Raw genomic sequence first — 22417 nt, 5'->3', positions numbered from 1 at the left:
TGTAAGATGATTGAGAATTTGGAGAAGCAGCTAAAGAGTGAAATGGCGAGGACAAAGGAGGAACTGGAGAAAGAAAAAACGAAACGCGCAGAGTTTGAGGAAAGGGTCGAGAGGGAGTGGGCCTCAAGAATGGAGGCTGCAGAACGGAAATGGAGTGAGGAGCGAGAGAAAAGGCAGCAATTGGAGAAACAATTGAAAGAGATGAGAGCGAGAGAAGCGGAGAGGGAGACACAGCAGGAACGGAAGGAAAAGGTAGCAGGAGGATCGCCCAGTGGAGCAGAATCGGGGGCGGTCACGTTGACGTGGGGACCACGGGCGACACAGGTGCAGAGGGAAGAGACGACAGGAGGCAGAGAAGGCGAGGAGGCAGGGAAGACCCAGCCGACAGAGACAGGAGGGAGGCAAGATTTGCTTGAAGACCGAAAGGTCTGGGTCGTTGGAAGCTCCAACGTATCGCGAATACAAACAGCACTCCTCAGAACAGTACAATATGACAGAAGAGTGAAGGTTGAGTGTATGCCGGGGGCTCGATTCGAAGCTGTGGCGGAGAGAGCCAAAAGCAGACTGAAGGAAAACAGTGAGGGAAGAAACCTAGTAATTTTGCACGCTGGGGTGAATGACGTCCTACAGAATAGGGGGCGAATGCTGGGCAGGCAGATTCAAGAGGGAGTCGCAAAATTAAGGGCGGCCTCTGAGGCGGTGCACATTGCCCTGTGTACTGTCCCAGAGATCAGGGGACAGGGCCCTTTCATTGAAGAGCAGGTAGTGGCGGCAAATGTAGTGATTAGGGAGTTGGGGCGAGCCCTGAAGTGTGATGTGGTGGAGGTGAACCGAATGATTGGAGGGAAAAACTTCCCCCCTTTCGGCCCGGATGGCATCCACTACACTACACCAGCGGGATGGCAGGTAGGAACGAGGGTGGGTCGTAGGGCTCAGGCTTTGTTGCAGGTGCGCAGGGCGACCCTGCAAGCCAAAACCTAAAAGATGGACAGGGGAGGGGGGGCAGGACAGGAGCACGGAGGAGGAGGAGGAAGAGGAAGAAGGCAGTACATGTGGGGTTCATCAACATGCAAGGGGGAAGAAATCGCATTAAGTGGGACGAAATAGAAGAACAGTTACAAACGGAAAATTTTCAGGTATATGGAGTTGCCGAAACCCATTTAAGAGATGAGGAAGAGCCACCATTCATTGCGGGATACACCTGGGTTGGTTGCAACAGAAAAAGGGAAGAACGCAGAGGAGGAGGCCTTGGGGCGCTAGTGAAGGGACAGGACTGGGAAAGGGTAAGAGAGAGCTGCAGTGAGCACATGTGGCTCAAGGGCACCGTAGGGAATGTTGAGACAATCCTGGGAGTTGTGTATCTGAAAACGGGGAATGGGTCGAAAGAGGAGAATGCAGAACATTTCAAATGTATGGCCAAGGACATCAGGGAGGTAGCTATGAAACGGGAGATAATCATCCTAGGGGACATGAATGCACATTTGGAATACTTTGACGGGGCGACAGATGCAACAGGGCAGATGTTAGTAGATTTTTGTGAGGCTCATGATTTTGTGATAGTTAATACTGAAATTAAATGTGATGGGAAAATAACATGGGAAAGAAATAACACCCACTCGACAATCGACTACTGCCTAATGTCCCACAAGCTGTATGAACGGTTGGGATGTATGGAAATTGATGAGGAAGGTACAAAAAGCCTGGGGAGTGATCACAAACGAATCAAAATCCGTTTTGGAAGGACAGTACCACTGGTAGAAACTAAAGAAAGGAAAGGTATGAGCAAATTGAATGACAGGCAGCTACAAGAAGTGGCGAAAAACATTGAAAGCATGGTATCCAAGCAACCACAAAGGGCATGGACATACGACGAGTTAATAGGTATTTTTAAACGAGAGCTAGAGAAGGGACAGATTAGGAAACTAGGAAGTAAGCAGGGTAAATATAAACCGAAAAGCTGGTGGGACCGAGAAGTTAAGGAAGCCGTAGAGCAACGCAAAGAAGCGTGCAGAAAACACAGAGCAGCGAAGAAAAGGGGAGCCACACCAGAAGAGGTGGAGACTAAATGGGAGGAATACCTTACAATGAAAAGAGAAGCAATGGCATTAATTCAAGCCAAGATAGCAAAAGTTGGGGTACAGTGGATGTTAGAGATACGAAAAAAAGACAGGAATGCCTCTAAGAAATTTTGGGAACACATTAGGCAACAGAATAAGAAGACAGAGGTGGTTCAGCACTCACTGACCACGCCAGATGGAACAAAGGTAGAGGGAGAGGAAGCTCAGGAATATATTAGGTTAACAATAGAGGCAGCATTTGCAGAGCCAGTGGGTAACGAAATGGAGAATAATGACAACAGCAGGACAGAATTAGAGGAGGAGTACAGAAGGATGACAAGTAAGGAATGGGACAGAATTGAACACAAGGTCCCAGTGGGAACAGCGACAGGACCTGACGGCATACCTATGAAATTGATAAGCATATTAGGCCAGAAAAGTAAACTAAAATTACGACAACTTATTGAACAAATAGTAGTAGGGGGAGATGTTCCACAGGACTGGAAAACAAGCAGAATGTTATTAGTTTACAAAGGTAAGGGAAGCAAGGACAACATTAAATCCTACAGGCCAATAACTATCACATCAGTCATATACAGAGTAGCAATGCAGATGGCGAAGGAGAGAATGGAGGAATGGGCAGAACGAGAAGAGATCTTGGGAGAACTGCAGAATGGATTTAGAAGGAACAGAAGGCTAGATGATAATTTATTTGTTATAACACAGTGCATAGAGATAGCGACAGCCAGGCAGAAACCACTATGGATAGCCTTTTTAGACATTAGAGGAGCTTATGATAATGTAAACCGAGAAAAGTTATGGAGCCAGTTGAGGGAATATGGTCTAGAGAGAAAGATGATAGAGTTCCTACAACAAGTTTATACAGATAATGAGGTAGAGATAACATGGGAGGAGGAAACTACAAAGCCAGCTAAAATAAGAAGTGGTCTCAGACAGGGCTGTCCATTGTCACCTCTGCTTTTTATGATCTACATGAGCCAAATGGAAAAGAGACTAGAACAGAGCACAATAGGAACCGACATAAGCTATATGCTGGAAGGGCAGAAGGTAGTTCAAGTACTAGCCGGACTGATGTATGCAGATGATATAGTACTGCTTGCTGACACCCGAGAAGGACTACAGGAACTAATGAGCATATGTGGAGAGGAGGGAGAAAAATTGGGACTCCAATTCAGTAGAGAGAAGTCTGGGGTAATAGTATACAATGCAGAAAGGGGGGAGCCATTGGAAATACAAAGCACTAAGATTGATCATGTTCAAAAATACAAGTATTTGGGCATATGGCTAAACGAGGGCAAAAAGTACTTGGAAGAACAGGAAAAAATCATGATTGAAAAAGTGAAAAGGAACTCGGCTGTAATGAAACACAAGGCACTTTGGAACTATAATAGGTACGAGGTGGTTAGGGGCGTATGGAAAGGGGTTATGGTACCTGGCCTCACATTCGGAAATTCAGTACTGTGCATGAAATCGGAAGTTCAGGCATGCATGGAAACGAGACAGAGAAGTGTAGGCAGGTTGGCCTTAGGAGCACACGGGAACACCCCTAATGAGGGAGTGCAGGGGGACATGGGATGGACGTCATTTGAAGGTAGAGAGGCAATAAGTAAAATAAAATTTGAACAGAGACTCTCAGCACTGGAGGAAAAAAGGTGGGCAGGAAAAGTGTACAAATATCTCTACATGAAAAGTTTGAACACAAAGTGGACACTCCGAACGAGGAAGCTGAGGAATAGATACCTACAGCCGAGGGAGGGGATCCAAAGTGGTTCTAGTGTGGGAAAGGAGGTGAAGGAGACGGAAAGAAAAATGTGGGAAGAAAGAATGCTCGGAAAGCCATCGCTATCAATGTATAGGTCACAAAAACAGGAGATTAAGAGAGAGCTCTTATTTGATAACTCGCGGGGCAGCTCACTATTATTCGAGGCTAGGACGGGGGTTTTGAGGACGAAAACATACAGGGATAAATTTGAAGACGTGGACCTTCGGTGCGCAGCTTGCGGAGCAGAAATGGAGACCACTGAACATATAGTGCTGAGATGCACAGCCCTTCGCCCGACCCAGGCAGAGGGAACAGAGGCAGATATGGAAGGGGCATTAGGTTTTCCCGGGGAACGAGGGCAAATAGATGAGAAAAGAGTGGCAGTAACGAAGGGGAGGCTAGAGGATTGGTGGAGGAAGTCAAGGGATAGATAATAACATAAATCGGGGAAAAAATGTTTCCTCTACTGTTTTAGATAGTTATCTTGGGGGGGGGGGAGGGAGTAAAAACTAGGTTGGGAAAAAAAATAATAATAATAAAATAGGAGGGGGGGGGACAAAAGGCTAGGTGGCGCCAGCCGCCGCCCGTTACAAAGGGTATAGCCGCCATCCATCCATCCATCCGTGTACCCATTTGCATCTGCCCAAGAACCTTAACATTTTGCGAACATTTATACTGTTTCGGCATTTGTACTGCGTTAACATTTAAATTTCGCGTACGCAAATTTCTTGGCGTTTCTTTCTTTTGTTTCTTTTCTAGTCGTTTCTGTTAGAACATGAAGACAGCTACCGCGTAAGCGAAATGGAGCATAGTCAGCGCCACACATAGGCACCAACCTCTCCTCAAAGAGCAGTCGCTAAAGCAGGAATAATTGCCCGAGGCCTGTCTGAGCCGTCCCACAGAGCCGACACCGAGAACGTCCACACAGAGGCACAGTGGCACACCGGGCAGGCCCAGAGCGGGCCTCGCGACGACCCTATCTGGCGCCGTTCGACGACGGATGCGCTTGCGCCCCTATCACTCTCCGGCCACGCAGCTGGTAGTCATCCCTGCCCAGAGCGCACACGCAGGGGGCTTTATCGGTAATCGGTGTCTCTTTGTGTATGTATGTATGTGTGTGTGTGTGTGTGTGTGTGTGTGTGTGTGTGTGTGTGCGTGTGTGTGTGTGTGTGTGTGTGTGTGTGTGTGTGTGTGTGTGTGCGTGTGTGTGTGTGTGTGTGTGTGTGTGTGTGTGTGTGTGTGTGTGTGTGTGTGTGTGTGTGTGTGTGTGTGTGTGGAGTGGGGGTGGAAGCGGCCCAACAGCCGCGCTCGCTCCCTGCGGAGATCGGTCATCGAGAGGCTGTGAGCAACCAGCACATGCGGCTGTTGGCGCGCGAACGCTTGCGAATGGGAAGGTGACAGCGTCGCTGCGAGAAAAGGACAAAAACGCAGCGCGCGCGGCGGCTAAATAACGGCTGTTGCGAGTCGTTAACCGTGTTCGGCTTCTCTCGCTCGATGCCTGTTGCCAAATGCGCAGCCGAGGCGAGTGCGCGAGGGCGTGAGCGGAACGCCCCAAGCCGGTCCGGACTGCAACAACAACAACAACAACAACAACAACAACAACAACAACAACAACAACAACAACAACAACAACAACAACAACAACAACAATAATAATAATAATAATAATAATAATAATAATAATAATAATAATAATAATAATAATAATAATAATAATAATAATAATAATGAACTCGCGTGCAATTTTCCGTGGCAATGAAAGCAAAACTACAAGGGTGACCCTCCTGCACATGCGTTAAGACACTAGGTATTCAGGCATATAGTTTGACGGAGCCTTGTGTTTCCGTTTCATAAAGCGGACAGTGAATCACCGTAGTTTGCTTCGTGGGGCGGTTCCTCATTTGGTAACTCGAGTACTGGGCAAATCAACGAAATGAAGTGCAAGTTTAACACTGAGTGGTGTACTGTTTCTCCTCTCGATATTAGTATTGTGGCAGGTAAAGTGCTTGGCGTCTCCTGTTCCGTGCGGCGTAAGCAAAGGTGAACGAGTCTGATGGACTATTTCCGGCTCAGATATGTTTGTCTGCGAGTACAATCCAGTCCAATATGGTGGTCGCGCGCGTGCCTGAATGTAGTACACTGGCTTGTCTAGGCACCTAGCGACATCGGGGAAGCCGACACGAAGCGAAACATGGCATATATTTCACATGAGCATAGTTCACGATAAAGAAGGATAAAAAAAAAACGTAAGAACATACTACTATATCACTATATCACAACACCCGGATTACCACCTGGATCTCTTTGTGTTCGTATTTCTCGTGTGCGCTTATGCAAGTCGCGCTGTACCAATTGGATAGCCTTCATATGCACGCCTATACGCCCTGTAAGTAGTGCTTCAGCGTATGAAGGCTCCCAAGTACCAAACCGTTCGAACCATTACACTCGTGACAAAAATGTCGCCAATTTCATAAATTTTCAACATATAAGTAAAAGAAAAAAAAAGAAAGAAAGCGACGACACCCAAATAGTCTTTGTATTGCACACGAGGAAGTACTAATGCGCACTGTTTGCAAGTTGGAGTGAGCAGGAAAAAAAAAAAGAAAAATTAAATTAAAATTGAATAAACAACAACACTTAAATGTCCCCAGTTCCACGCTTAAATGTCATTTTAGCGTGCCTCTAGGAGTGAGGTTGTTAATAGTGTGTGGACGGTGAAGAAGAAGATTTTGTCGCGATGCAGGACAGGACGTGCGGACAAGAGACGACGACAAAAAAGTGTTGTTGCTGGGGTGCTTCGGCCGCCATGTTTTAGTGTCAGGCGGTGCCTTCAGCATTCGCCTAGCATAAACAACATTCGTGCTTGTCTCCGCCTCGCAACAATATTATGTTCCGGCAATAGGTTAATTTCCGAAATGTATAAAAAGATAGTTCTATCCAAACTAAACATTATTTTTAAATATTATCTTTCCGATTAATACCTTTGCCTCATGTGTTGTAGCTGAAAAATGGAAGCCGCTCAGTGTTCACTATATATCCGTTTGCAATGTGTCCCGAGACATGCACCGGACTTTTCATATCGGAGCAATTTACACGCGAAAGCATACAAGTAATTTCACGTGCAACATTGACCGGAATGGCATGAAAAATTGCTATGAGGTAAACGATAAATTGAAAGCGAGAAAACTGCACAAACTGTAAAAGAGAACGAAAGCACGGCTTTTTCGTTTTGTTTTGTTCCATTTCTAGCTGTCTCTACTTTCTATCTGTTTGCTTTTTCTGCCTCACCGTCATCTCTGTCTCGGACGCCTCAGCGCAACCGTTACTTCCGCGATATCGGGCACTCAGCTGGACGGACAATAGAAAAAAAAAACAATGAAATGCACCGTCACGGAATACATCTGCATTGCCGCCCGAGTGCCGACCGCGAATGGAAATTCGTTACCACGTATCGGGAACGTAACATCACGTGTTCCGCCATCTGCCCTTTAAAACCTCAAATCCACTCTCAGCAGCTTAACGGCAGCGCGCTTTAATACCGTTACACTTAAATCTGCACGATCGCGAGAAATCGCATTTTTGGAGCGAGGCCTCCAACCGGCCACTTCTCCTCTACGCTCTTCATCCTTTTTGGAACAGGTGCACACGTACGACGACAGTCGGCGCAGCTTTGTAGCAAAATCGAAACGTGACTACCGGGGCCCTTCCCGTCCATGACGGCGGCGAAAAAAAGAAAAAAAAAGAGAGAAAGGGATTGACACGTGACGACTGCCGCGAGTGACTGATGATGACGCCGTCACGGACGCGCCGAGAGCGGCGGCGTCATCGTGACGTGTCCTTTTCCCCTGATGCCAGCCCCCCCCCCCCCCCCTCACCCCCCCTCCCCCGCTGCCTGTTGACAGGGGGGCTCGTGACGTTGATTCCGCGCTCCGTGATCGAGCGCACCCTCGCCGGCGCTCTCCCGCCGCCACGCAGAGCACGGTGTACCCAACGCAATGCAGAAAGAAACCGAGGGGGTGCAGGTCAAATAGCCCTGAGGGCCGATAGCCTATACCCGCGCGCATGGAGTATCCGATCACTCTCTCCCACAACCAGGGACCTCCTCCTTCCTGTCTGTCACTTCGATGTGTTGTTCTTCTTGCCGTGTATAGTCGCCCACTTTCTCTTTCTTTTTTCGTTTTTATTTTTCTGTTCATTATTCGTCATTCTCTTTCCTGCTCGCCCGCTAGGGAGTTGTCATCGGTTGCCGCACGGGTGAGCGCGCCCAGGGTTCGCGACCCTCCTCCCCCGTCGTTTGACCGTTGTGCCCCGGGGGTGCGGATCTCCCAATTAATCTCTCCGCCGTCAGGCCGAGCACGAGGATTCATTCAAGTGGGTCGCACACACACATACGCCGAAGCCTCCTCCGTCTTCTCCACCCACCTTTCCCCTCCCACCCACGACGCCTGTCGGCGTTGTTGCTCCCTGGGCATTGTTCTTCCTCGTGAAGCCATATCCCTTCCCGTCCTCGGCAGCATGTTGCAGCTCACCCATGTTGCGCGTCTGTGTCCACCTTCTACAGGCGTGCTTTCGTGTTTGTTGGGCCGATATAAAAATGAGTCTGTGCGGAACAGCACGCAGACTTGTATACAGAGGTCACGTGAAATTCATCAAAATCTGTCTCCTTGCAGGAACTATAAACATCTGGTGTACGTGCGCTGAACCAGATGCGGAAAAGAAAATGAGTCATCGCCCAAGAGACGACGACATTGCCTTGCCTACGGTCCGAAAAAAAAAAAAAAGTTCCTGGTCTCGGCTGCGGATTTATTAACCACCATAATCACTTTCGCTGTCCTAGTCAGTGCACGCGTTGCTATAAGGTGCGCGGAAAATCTGCGGCCAAATTCAAGAGCTCTTCGTTCGTGAATGCTCTTTGCCGTTATTCGGCCACCTAGAATGATGTGCCCTGCATCACGATGGGTCGGTATCTTCTCTCACGAATATTTCTAGCGTACAAGAACTTTTCGAGCGACGCTTCCTTTGTGACACGCCGAGCAGCCGCACGGGTTGCCGGGAAGCCGAGTGACGCCGCTGACTACGGACACCAGTAGGTAGCTATTTATTTATTTATTTATTTATTTGGTATACCTACATCGCCTGCACGGCATTATCGTAGGGGGTGTTAAAATACAGGGGATCACAATGGGAAAAGTATCAGCAATATCAAAAGAATACATCAGTAAATGCAACATTGTTTAAGCCCTGAAAATCGCAATAGCGGAAGACAAACTAACAAAGTACAGTAACAAAAAAAAGTGCACACAGTAGCGTATGTGCACACTGTAAAAAATTTCGTTTTTTTTACGGCAGATATGCCGTAAAATATGCCAAATCTATACCGTAAATTAGAAAGCAGTGCCACCACTGTTAAAAAGCTTCGAGAGCCTGGAGAGGGACGAAGAGAGAGGAGTTTAGAGAGAAGAAGGACGAGCTGCGCGGATGCTCATTGGCGCGCCGGCCGTCCGCGGCGCGCGAAACGCGCATGCGCAAAGGCATTAGCGCGCGCTGTAGAAGGCAAGACGCACGCTACAGCAACTTCGGCCGTCCCGACGCCGCGGCTTTGGAGCCAAGTGGAAATCGTACAAGTGCACACAAAGAAGAACGGTTGGTCGCCTTGTAAGTGCAGGTAGGTCGAGTCATTATGCACGGGTCAGTGGTGTTCTGCGAAGCGTATGCGATCTTGTTTGAGTGTTGAGCTAGCGGTTGAGCTTGCCAAGTCTGCGGTGTCGCCTGCGGAACGCTTCCGCACCACTCTTCGGCTTCGCCATGTTTGCTTTCTCCCGCTTTTGATTTAAACGGGTTTGGCACATTCATTGACTTGCGCACGTGGTAGTGCTGTTGCAAATTGTTCGCTATCCTGTCTGAGCACTACACGTGATGCAGTGCTCTTCGTCACTTTTGCATGTTTTCGTGAGCCCGCTGCCGCCTTTGTTGTGAGCGTTGTGGCCTTGTTCGCAGATCGCGGCGCGGCGGCGGAAGCGGGCGTTGCAGCGCCATTGGGAAGTCGAGGTGGTTCACGTTGCGGCTTCCTCAACTATGTTTCTCTTCTCAGCCCGTCACCACAAGAACTCTGGACGTTCTCTCTTTGGTGTGCTCGCATGCCACGGACTGTGTGCGACGCATTTGCAGCCATGTCTCATTGTAAGACAGGTTGATTTGATTTGAGGACACACCGCTTTCTCCCTGCATAATCGCAGCAGGTACGTGCATTCAACGTATATTTGGCATTTCGTTGGCATTAAATGGTGCCAAAAAGCTTCAATTTTTATTGGATAAAGAAGTTATAATGTAGCAGCCGTATAGCCCCGAGTGTTTTGATGATTTACCTTAACGAATTACATGAGGCGCTTGCAGTTATGGGCTGACCTATTACACTGCCATGCTACAGAAAGCAGGCCGTAGTGATGATTTCACCGTTGTACAGACCTCTTTTATTTACAGAACGGCAGACCAATAAAATTTGGTGTTCACAGTCTAGTTATTGAGAAAACAAGTCAATATAATGCGAAATCAACGTTAAGACGGTGTAATAAACTAAAGTATGTAACTTTTGTTCTCTGTTTTATACCAAGTATAGTGATCGGAAAATTAGGGCTAGTTATTGTTTTAGACTGGCGCATTTTTGGAATTATCTAACGCAAGCACCTAGTTCGAAATATTAGGCTGGAAATGTTGGTGCCAAGTACATCAGCACTGCATATGGTTCTACAACTGAGACCTCCATATACAAGGGTTTACAAACCAATATGGAATGTTGGTATACTTGAAGCCGATATTTCAAGGCAAGTGTTTTAAACCGCATGCTCTCTCTCTTGAATTTTACAAATATTGACTTACAATAAATATTCACTGGGACCATTTCTATAATTTCCACATAAGCCGTGAAACCTGTGATGAAAAATATAACTAATGACTTCCTGTGAATATCCTATGCTGACAGTGTGTTAGTGTCTCATTATGTTAACGACAGAGCTTACTACACAACAGCGAAAATTAATATTTAGTACTCGGTTTTCTCAGGACAGTTCAGCAACAAAATGCAGCCAATATGTGTTATTATACCCTTTAAACAGTGATCTTCGTGTGCACCATGTAGGGAGGTATGAGCATGCTATATAGTTAATTTGACTGAAAACAAGTGAAAGAGCACACATTTGATCACTGAGCCTGTTTTTTTTTTTGCTCTATGCAAAATTTTTGTTGCTGAATTGCAGTTTTAATGTTCTTCCACATATATTATATAGCAGTTCCATGGGTTACGCAGTCTGCCAACTACATGGACATATCCTTAATATTCAGTTCATTTTCGGGTTGCTTTCTGTTATTCAGTATGCTGCCAGAGAGCCAGTATCTGAATTTTTTATGTGCCAGCAGTCTTCACAAGTAACTGTATAGCAATGGCTTGTAAACCGCTAACTGCATGCAAATGAGTCATAGTCAAGTATTAAAAAAATTGGGTCAAATTTGTCGCAAATTTATGTCTTTGAATGGGTATGCATATGGTAGACGCTCTTTTTGTTCGAGGATGCCTATAGTTTCACTTCTCTTTATTTAAATACTCTTGATAACTTTGCCCAAAATAGTTTTCAAAAGCCATTTATAGTTTCTTTCCTGCAACACTATTTTGTGGTTTAAAGAAAACTAAAGACCTGCTGGATTAGGAACAAGTGGCACACAGCACTCAGTGAAAATTAGAAAGTGCCCTAGAACGTAACTTTTGGAATGCATATACTTTGCATACGACTGGTAAAGAACAGTTGATGCAGCAGTCAGCCCTATCATGTGAAAGTGACAAGTACTCTTTTCATTTTGTTTAGGTGATGACATCTGGATGCCTGAAGAGTACCTATTGCTTGTTGATGGCCATGTTGTGGCAGCAGCAAAGATGTTCAAGCAAGCATTCCGCATGCTGTTTGCAGCTTACTGCTGCTTCCACATTTGTTATGCAGAGAAGGCGTCATGCACACTTGAATTCATACAAAGGTATATTTGATTTTCTGCTTATACTTGTATTTGTTTTACATCATGCGCATTAGTAGCATATATTATACTGGCCTTAAAAGAACGAAACTGTATACAAGCACCTTTAACAGTGCTGTGGATATTGTAAATTCAGTGTCCTAGCTTGATAAAAGAAATTGACGGTAGTTGGCAGCAGGAACCAGCAGACATTGCTTCTGTGTAATCAAAAATAACACTGGACGATTTGAAGCTTAGTCCACTTTTTTCAGCTTCATAGTACACGTCTGTAAAGCTGAAAGATGTTGAGGCCTAAGTTTCAAATTACACAAAAGTAATGCGTTCCGGTTCCTGCTGCGAGCTACCATCAATTATTGGAGTTATTTGGAAGGTCAAGCTGCTCCCATATTTATAGCAGCGAGATTTATATTCAGTTTGCAAGCCCCCAAGGTAATAAGCAGGTCTAAAATATCCATAGGTAAAATGTGTTCACATTAAAGAATAAAAGAACTTTAGAGATTTGTTGCATCTAAAAGCAAAACCCATCTGTGGCTTTTTTTTATGATGAAAGTCAGTCAGACCTGCCACGTGCACCTTACACCAGATGCACCTGTATGATAAAAGTCAAAAGTCACATCTCCTGGGTGTTAGGTGGAGAAACGGTGCACGAAAATCGGGGACAAGACGAGAAGTACACAGCAGGCGTTGTCGGTTACTAGATTTTTTTTTTGCACTGTTTTCTATTCAACTTTCTCATAAAACAACTTGTCCAACTTTGAATCCTTTCGTAGGCTGGTGTTCTTTAAAACAAAAAAAATGTATTATTTGTATGTCATGCTTGAAATCAGCGTGAGCTGTGGCATTAAAAGTATTCCAGATTATCCGAATCATTTCTTTATTGCCGTTATATATAGGCTTTATTGCAATTTTGCCTGCCTTCTCTTTAAGGGGGGGGGGGGTGGCATTTAGGGCATTTTCGGCATAAACCCAGACCGTGGACGGAAGGGCAAAAAAGGAAATGTGGCGGTCAGCAAGAAAGTTCTTGCCTTGGTGCAGCGCATTACTGAGTGTGAATGGAATGTCCAGGTAAGTCTGCCCCATATACCTGCCTTCTCTGTTTTGTGCTTTGAAAATATGTTATAAGTCATTCTACCTTTCATAAAATGCAAACCACTCTTTTCAAGAGCACTCACATTCTGTGTAAGCACCTCTTTATAGGATTTGGAAGCCCCCTGAGTCATTTTTTTTACTTTGCCCCACAGCATGGACTAGTTGACCACACGCAGGGATACTTTTTCGTCTGCCAAGCAGCCCAGAACCTTACAATGCGAACTACAGAAATGGTTCCCTTTCACCAAGTCATCTACACAAGAAATAATTTTGAAGCTACATGAAGTGCAATAAAGTGTTTTGAAATATTTGTTGTTCATTATAAAACATCACTGGATGTTTCCCAGTGTAAAGTTTTCATTCTGTATCAGTGGTGCTTCAAAACGTGAGCTGGCCATTACAATAAGTTAAGCTCCTCGCTTACTTTATTTGTATTTGATCCGTTGACAGGGCTGATATTTTGTAGCGATGCCTTTTCTGATTCTGTACTTTTTCGTGCTTGGCCATTGGTCAGAGCGACGGTGTGCCCTCATTATCAATAGGATCAGACAGCCATTTGTGGTGGATTATAAGAATAGCATAGAATAAGGCAACGCTACAAAATAGTGGCCAGGAGTATGGTGCCCCTAATTACCTGCAAATTACTGGCAGCTGTCTCAGTGTATTGCATATTTTCTCTGATGCGGTATTTGCACTGCATCGGTGCTATGTTGTGTTGCAGCCTATTTCAGCTTCAGTCAGTAAGTGCGATATATCTTGTTGCAGGAAGGGGAGAGTTCCGCATCCCGACTACCCTGACTAGAACATTCAGATTTGGAACAGTCAAACCGCGTGAAACAAGCGATTAAAAGTACACCATGCGAATATATTGTTTTTAAGGGACAGTATGTTCAATATTGAAATTAAAGATGCAGTTGTGCAGCGTCTAGCTTCATTTTCGCCGGCGGAATTGATGCCGTAACGGTGGTATTTAATAGCAAAGTAAAACAACTGACGAGTGATTTTCAGCAGGAACTGTAAAATTTACTGGCGGTACCCGTAAAAAAAAATTGCGGGTCTGCATTATTTTTACTGGAAAGGTGTGAATTTCACGAGCAAGGCCCGTGACTAAGAATAACTGAGATCCGTAATTTTTACGGGAACAAGTTGGCAGCCAAAACTGACGGTCGAATTCCCGTAAAAACAACGGACAATTTTTTACAGTGCAGAGATGAATAACGACGAATTTACTTGTCTATGGCTGAATAACGAATTTACTTGTATATGGCTGGCGAGTTGTACTACGTGTACAAATTGAAAAACGAAAGAGAAAAAGTGCCGTTATCTTTACCGGACTTGGCAGCATCGGCTCCCAACTATCTCCCGTAAAATGTAAAGGCGTCCGTAAATTAATTTCACAGCACAGCGATAACGCGCCGTCATGTTTACAGCAATTTGCCGCGTATATGAAATAGACGACTGCGGTTTTACTCCATGGCTATGCAAGAACATGGCATCATATTTTCAGGAAGCTACCGCAGAAAATACAGACGTCACTAATTTCATTCCATGTCACCGCGAACGCACCGTCACATTTACGGGAATTTACCGTAAACGATACAGAAATCTGTAATTACATTCCGAGGCACCGCAATAACGGGTCGTCATGTTTACAGCAATTTCCCGTAAAAAAAAGAAAAAAAAATACTGGCTTCTGTTATTTCATTACACGGCGCCATAATGACGGGGCGTTAAACTTACAAAATTTTAGCACTCTTTCTGTATATTCTCGACCTGTGCTTCTCGATAAAAACGAAACTTCTACATTTATTATTATTTATTATTAGAGTAACTCGTTTACTGAAAAAGTGTGCTTTGTTATCCTTGCTGCAGAGTCTACTTGTTTTACCAGGTGCGAGCTATTTAACAGTTTAGTAAAGGAGAACAAGGGGAACACCTAAGTGCTCGATTTTGTCAATAATGACCCTTTAAAGCTGACAGACAATGAAGCTGAGGAAAGCTTCGGGGGAATTAGCAGTAGTTGAAACTGAATTGTAGAAAATAATGAAGGGGGGTAATGGAAATGAAAGTGGACGAAAAGACGACGTGTAGCCAGTGGGAGGCAAACCCACAACCTCCGCATTACGCGTGCCTTGCGCTACCTATTGCGCTACGCCGAGGACTATCAAATCGTCCACTAATTTGGGTATTTATGTTTTAGCAGATCTAGCCCTAGCAGTGTTTGCCGGCGCCACTCAGAGCCAAGGTGGGTGGATGTTTAGTAGTTATGGATTGCATATGAAGCAAGAAAAGTAATAAATAAATAAATAAATAAATAAATAAATGAGGAAACTCTGAAGAACGTGCCTGGCAATAAAACCGACGCAGCAACTGATGGTAACATGAAAGTGTGCTAGCCCTTATTTGAAAATATCATAGGTCGCTGTAGCTCAATAAAGAAGATGGGCAGCAGTCCACGCAAATAAACAAGGTAAGTCGATAGAAAAAATATTGAGCAAGTGTGTCTCGTGTTAGGCTACAGTTCACCAATATACATACCAATATATCTGATTGGCAAACTATGTTGGAGTATGCACTAAAGACTGATATGTAATGTGTTTAGCAGTAAATCAGAACCATGCAGTACGAAAATGTCAGCCTATTGCTCTTTCTTGGCGCTCAATTTACATTTTTTGGTTCCCACGATATAAACAAGAAAAAAAAATGTGGCAGAACCCACCTCACGGTGATTGTCTACGGTAATGCGTGAGCATTGAATCAAATGTCGAAACTGCAACCGCATGGCGCGTTTTTTCTTTTTTCTTTTCGCTCGCGAGAATGCGACGCTCGGCGATCGCCACCGCCACCGTTGACGCGTCTGCGGCACCCGCTAAAAAAAAAAAAAAAAAAGCTGGCCGCGCCGCGTTTGCCGCGTGTTCCGCCGAGCTATTTCGCCAAGGTGCGTAAAGCCCCTCAATTTTCTAAAAGTAGCGCCATTCTTAGATCTTTCCGCCACCCCGCTCACCCAGGCGCTTCCTCCTCCACTCCTCCTGTCGCCCCAGCCTCCTCCGCTCCCCCATTGGCCAATCTGTGTCACGTGAAAGCGGGCCCCGCGCTTTTGTATATTTTTTTCTTTCCGGCGCAGAGCAGGCGCCGCACTTTTGTATATCTTTTCTTTCCAGCGCGCTGCGACCCCCAATCTTGGGCCTGCGACCCCCATTGTTGGGCCTGCGCGTCGAAGTACGGCAGGCGGTTTGAAGGAGCGCGGTAGTTTTATACAATGTGTTAGGGCCGAGTGCTTAATTGCGATGCCGTGCTGCTGCGCCTACGGTTGCCACAACAGACCCAGTGACGGCAAAAAGCTTTTTGTTTTACCATCCGCCGGGCGCAACGCAAAACGAAGAAAAGTGTGGATTCACAAGATCGGGCGGGCTGACTTCGAGCAAGTGGCAAAGAACGCGCGGCTTTGTGAAGTGACACGGCTCCTCCAACCTCTTCTTTTGACGCCCGTGTCAAAACGGGCTCGTGTCCAGTGCATTGGGGGTGCGTTAAAGAACCCCAGCTGCAAAAAAAATTAATCCAGAGCCCCCATTATGGCGTGCCTTATGAGATCGTGGTGTTGGGATGTAAAACCCAAGAATCAACTTTTCTTCTGTCTTGTGTGCCTTGACTGTTCCAGTTAACGCAACACTGCTTCCTTGTGAAAACTTACAACGCAAAAGAATACAGACGCACGTAGTATACAGAGATAAAATTAGCACTTCAACAAAAGTGTTGCTGGTGCCAATGAGGGAGGGGGATAATTATTTTCTGAACCTCTTTCCAGTTGTCCCATCAAGTTCCTTCTTTCTTTTCTATCAAATTCTAGCCATTTGCACTGTAATAAATAAATAAATAACGATTTCATATGCTGGTACGTTGTTAAAATTATCTATACCGCCTATGTGTGAAAACGTTGCTCATGGCCACCACAACCTGTGCATGAGCTACGTACATCTGTAAAAGGAGCGGAACAGAAACGGCCCTGCTGCCAGGCATTGCTGACCGCAGACAGTCGGAATCTCTCACACGCCGGCCGAACAAAAGCATCCTGCAGGTACGTAAATTAACCTACGAAACCACGTGCACATACTTTCGCGCTGTCAAAACCTGAAACTCTGGTAATTACTCGCGTGTCTGAGCACACCGCGTGCTTGTGTCGTGTTTCAGCAACACGAACTTTCAACGTGCGCGCGCTTTACGCCTTAAATACGCCTTGAATAATGGTGCTTTTCTCTATTTCTTCCGCAAATCCGACACGACATTCTTAAGGCCAGTTACCGACTGACAAAGCAAGATCTAGATTGAAAAAACTACTCCGCAGGACTCGAAAGAACTTTTCCGCGGATTTCCTCCCGTAGCGTGTTAGCCGTCGTCTGCTACGGCAGGCCCACCACCAGCGGCGCCACCGTCGAGGCCGCGCCGAGCGGAGGAGGAGGGAAGTGAATGGCGCTACTTTGGGAGATTGAGGGGCTTTAAAGGTGCGCAGAGGGCAACGCCATCTGGTTGGCCTGGCGTTAAGAGGAAGCTTTAGCTCGGCTGCTCCTATCTAAATGCATGTAGAAAGAGAAATCGTTTTTCTCGGCAACCACTGCACCAAATTTGACGAGGTTTGTCGCATTTAAAAAGAAGAAACTTAAAACCTCGTGACCGTCTGTTTCGAATTTTTGGTTTAGGTTGTGAATATTTTATTAAATATTGGCAAAAATCGCAAATTTTCAGAAAACGAAATTATCGAGTTTACAACCCAAGTTTATCCCACATCTCACGGAAGACGTGGGATCGTTTCTAACCTGCAGCAAGTTGTTTTTTCATCCGCTTTCATTTGCATTAACTTATAATGTCATTAATTCATTTAGGATGTACAAGTAATTTCTCCTATGTTGTCCTTGGTGTGAACGTTTGTTGGCTTCTTACGATTTAACTAATGTGGGTAATAGAACTCTGGTAATGACACTGTAAGGGGGCTGGGTGTAGGCTTCGGCATCGTAGACGGTGGGGGGGGGGGGAGGGGGGGGGCTATGCCCCACACCGGAATACTCCGGAAGGGGCGCGGGCCCCAGAGCGCACCACCCCCCTCCGTCGACGCCCATGAGCTCGTTATGATAAGGTGACCAAATTGGAGAGGCAAATTCGAGATGCGGGTGAACAATCGTCTGATAAACTAGCTTGCGAATGTTGGAGGGTGAATTACGTAGTTTTCAGCGTAGGTGCCTCAGTGATCTTGAAGCATTAGCAAATATGGTAGCAACGTGATGGCTACAGAAAAGGTTTGGTACAAGATTAATGCCTATGTAGTAGTTTGAAGTAGCTGGAAAATCCAGGCTATTATTTATACGACAAGGCAAATTAGAAATTGAATGTTTACGAGTGAAATACATTACTTTGCATTTTGATTAATTCGGAGTCATTAACCAAGTGTTACTCCAACCCAGAATAAGCTGAAGGTCGTTTTGAAGAAGGAGGTGGTCATCGGGGCTGGTTATAGGGCGGTAAATAGTGTAGTCGCCTGTGAAAATTCCCACTCGAAATATTAAGACATCATTGATGTATAATAAAAAAATCACCGCCCAAGCAATCCGTACAGATGGTTCACCAGCGAAGCTTGGACGTGCGGCCCCGGTGTCTGTGACTGGGTTAATCCCGACGGTTCATTAAACGACGGCTTGGTAGGCTGCCAGATCCTCGGTACGCAGTTGCTGCTTCCGTTTGGCTGTACAAGCCTGTCCTTGTGCCCGGGCTGCAGCATCGGCACGATGTACAAGGTCGATTCAAATAGGTCGCGATGCTTCGGGCGAAAAGCGGTTCAGTACAGATTGTCACCGACATCAGCATGGGGGGTTATGGGAGCAGCGATTGAAGCGCGACTATGTTTGGAGGGAACAAACATTGGGAAAGAAAAACGCGTTTTTTAATTCAAACGAGACGCACTTAGATTCATTCAACGAAAATAAAATTCCTAGTCAATTTTATATATTCGTGATGAGTTAAGAAAATACGTTTAATTTTATTATTATTAATAAATACATTTCTTTTCAGCGCCCATCGCTACAGGGGGCGTTGACGCCACTATCACTCGCAGTGCAATGCACGTCTTGAAATGGGCAGAAAGGCGCACTCGTATCACCTGTTGAAATACGCCCCCATCACAATTTGTGCTTTCTTGCTTGTCGAAGTTTGTCTGAATTTGGTGACGCGGGTAGTTTCACTGCTTCTTAATCTGTTCAGTCAAAAGTAGTGAGTTACGACCGCCAGATAATTCTGTAGTTGTTTTTGTGTGACTGCGCTGGCCGACGGGCTTGGCATCCGACAATAGGATCAGCACTCTACACCTAAAGCTTTCGTCGGCCTCCAAAGAAAGTATGTTCTGTGCAGGGATGCGATTTTGACAACCGTACGACTGGCCTTTTTCTGCATCGCTTTCCACGCTGAAAGCTCGAAACGCTCATCAAGTCGAATGGCGGGGCATTTGAGTACATAGCTTCAAAGAAAGAACAACAAAACAAATTTCGCGCCTTGGAAAACAAAATGACGTCACTTCTGCTTTTACCGGACATGGCGTCACGTTATTTTTTTTTTCCGCCGGAAGTGTTCCCACCACATACAGATGGCGTTAAGCCCCATGAACCGGTGATGGACCGCCATGTTTTGAACGTATGGGCTCCTATGGAAGCTTCGCTACCAGGTATATTTACCTTGCGATGTAGGTGAGCTCGCTCCCGCTTCTGCTTGCGGCGTTGTTGATCGAAACCTGCCTGCTCTTCAGGAGTACGTATGAGGTGTGGCTCACCCATTTTGGAGCCGGAGACAAACTGCTGCGCAAGCGCTCGGTTGTGATGGCAGTCGATCGCGCGCCTATCTTTTTCTTTTATTTTTTTCGCGCATGCGCATGGGGTTGCGCCGGTGCAGTTTTCGGCGTATAGACGACAGACGGACGGATGAATCGGCTAGCCACATACAGCTTCGCTGTAAAATAATATAGCAGCCCAAGAATGCTACCTTCTGGCACGCCGGAGGTCGCATGGAAAAGAGACGAAGAACGCTTCTTAACGATCGTAAAATGTCGGCGATTAGAAAGAAAGTTCTCGAGCCAAGTTCAGTTAATCTAATCTTAGTGCGGTTAACTTTGAAACCAGGCGGCCATGGGCTACACAATCAAACGCTTTGGAAAAGTCCAAGAAGATACTGTCAATCGATACATTACGGCCCATGTCAAAATGCAAAACAGAATTTGCATGACGGCTCTAGTCCGAGTCAGTGGTGTGCATCCCGGATGTACAAGGTAACTTCACAATTCACCTTTCTATACTTAGTTCTACTGCTCCCATTGCAATGTTATGCTAACAGATGTTTTCATTTCAAACTAGATCACATAAACGACTGAATTGAGAGCCGAAGGACCTTGTAACATGAAGCAAAGTCTAAAAAAAGAAGACAATAAGCACAAGAATAAACAAATACAACAACGCCTATCCGCGTCTTTGTTACGTGTTTGTCTATTGCATTTTGTGTGTGTATGTGTGTGTGTTCAGCTTCTCGCGTAAGGCGAATCCTTGCTTGACTTCTACTTGGTCGGTACACGTGGTTCTCACTAACGTATACAATCTCTCATCCCCCTGGAAGACGTTTTTGCGCACACTCATCCAATTTACAACTAGAAGATGTATCGGCGCAAGCTCAGGGCGTTGTGACACGGCTCTACTCCGCCAAATGTGTTTTCGAAATTACAGTACTAATAAAAATATTAGGTACAAGTCCGCCACATCAACGCCCAGGTCACGAGGGCCAAATTTGTTATAAGGAACCTGATTCCGATATTACAAGAAGCCCGGATAGAGCGTCAGCGGCAAGGCCATGCTGCGTATACACTGGCTTCGTGTATACACTGGCTCTGTGTATACCGTTCGCTCGGTGACCATATCGGAAGAGAACCCACACCGATTTCGGCGACCCCTATCAGTGCGAGAAACCGCCGGAAGAGCGTACAAGGCATTCCGGCGTTCTACCAGGGCTGCCTCCTTTCGCGGTGGCCGTTCTCTGGCGCTAAACGCAGCGTAAAAGAAAAAAAAGTGAAGAAGAAAACGCGCAGTCCCTAGGTGGGAAATTGCAATCCCTTAGCTTCCTTCGCTTTGATTGCTCGTGCTCCCGGGGGCATCCTATGTGGGTCAGGCTCGGGGGCGGTCGCCGCGCCGGGTTCCGTGTGCGTGCGTGTGTTTGTTTGTATTTGTGTTTGCATGTGTGCTCTTGTGCGTATGTACCTTTTTTTGCTGCGGATGAACTTCTTGCGAAAGGAGTCTCATATTTCTTTATATTTTTTCTGCGCCCTTCTACTACTTTATTGCCTTTTATTTCCCCCTGTAATGTATTTCTTTCTTCTTTTTTTGCACCGTTGCTCGCTACTTCGCTTGGACCTTTGGTGTCGCTGGTCACTTGGCCCCATCGTTGTCATCTTAACTTCGCCGTGTCGCTCGTCCCGTCACACATATTCCGCATTAAAATCTACGCGCTTGTTTTCTCTTTCTCCCCTGTTGTGTCAGGCGAGACTACCTGCTTCCTTCTTCATAGCTTCCTCTCTCCCGTCTTTGTCCAGGCCTTCTACCGGCTGATGGAACTTTGTCGGATTGTCAATCCGCCCGCCCCGCCCGCACGCCTCCCCCATCTCGACGTTCGCTACACCGCGGCCTATACCCTTCAATATCCGCCGGCACAGCGTCCTTCGGCGCACTTTACTCGATACCGAACCCTCCGGGCCACCGGCGCTCGCTGTTTTCTCATCGCTTCGACGGGTGGGGTCGTGGCCACCGGCGCTTGGACAAACACTCTGTTCGGCGTTCACTCTGCCGTCAGTGGCGTGTTGCCTCTTTCCTCCTCTCCATCTCCGTTGTGCTTCGCGTTGTCCCGTACACGGGCAACGTCCAACGCATGCCCTCGCTCCCTCGCCGTGCACCACGCCTGGGGCCTCGCGAGGAATAGAGAAAGAGGACACGAGGGAATGGAAGAAGGAGAAGATCTCGCGGGAGAGTAAGTTTGTGTCGTTTCGGCGTAGCGCGGTCGTTGCGTGGAAGCTTCTGTTTGCCGCGCGGCACAAACTGGTTGTAGCGCCGGTCATCGATGTTGCTGCGGTCACCGGGACTGAGTGGACTCGGCGGTGTTGTAGCGCGTCGTCGTAGCGATCCTTTCTTTGGCCTTCGCCACCGCTGCACGACGCCACGTACGCGAATGCGTTCACTGCCCTACCCGGAAGAGATGCAAGGTTAGATGTCGTCAAAAGTAAACTCAGCAGAAGCGTTCTCTGAAAGTATCGTTTCATTGTTCTGTGGGAGTACAAATTTGACTTAGCGGTATGAGTTTGCTGCGTGGCTCGCTCATTAGCTCCATATAGCTCATATAGTCACGTGCCCTTTCATATAGCTCTTCGAACGTGTGCGTACGTGAGTGCGTGTGTGTGTGT

The 22417-nt window shown here is 46.4% G+C and overlaps 1 long non-coding RNA gene across 2 annotated transcripts; it reads left to right on the top strand.

Annotated features, from left to right (window-relative positions):
- Positions 1 to 9344: 9344 nt before the first annotated feature.
- LOC135896570 (uncharacterized) lies at positions 9345 to 13256 on the top strand. 2 transcript variants are annotated; one of them, XR_011513067.1, is made up of 5 exons: positions 9345 to 9505; positions 9838 to 10079; positions 11697 to 11862; positions 12808 to 12924; positions 13101 to 13256. It is a non-coding gene; the product is annotated as an uncharacterized lncRNA (long non-coding RNA). The 2 variants fall into 2 exon arrangements; XR_011513068.1 differs by having other exon boundaries at positions 9352 to 9505; positions 9932 to 10079.
- The last annotated feature ends 9161 nt before the right edge of the window (positions 13257 to 22417 follow it).

Source organism: Dermacentor albipictus, chromosome 3, assembly GCF_038994185.2.
Source record: "Dermacentor albipictus isolate Rhodes 1998 colony chromosome 3, USDA_Dalb.pri_finalv2, whole genome shotgun sequence".
Classification (NCBI taxonomy): domain Eukaryota; kingdom Metazoa; phylum Arthropoda; class Arachnida; order Ixodida; family Ixodidae; genus Dermacentor; species Dermacentor albipictus.
Note: the sequence above shows the minus strand (reverse complement) of the source record. Positions and strands in the feature narration are given on the sequence as shown.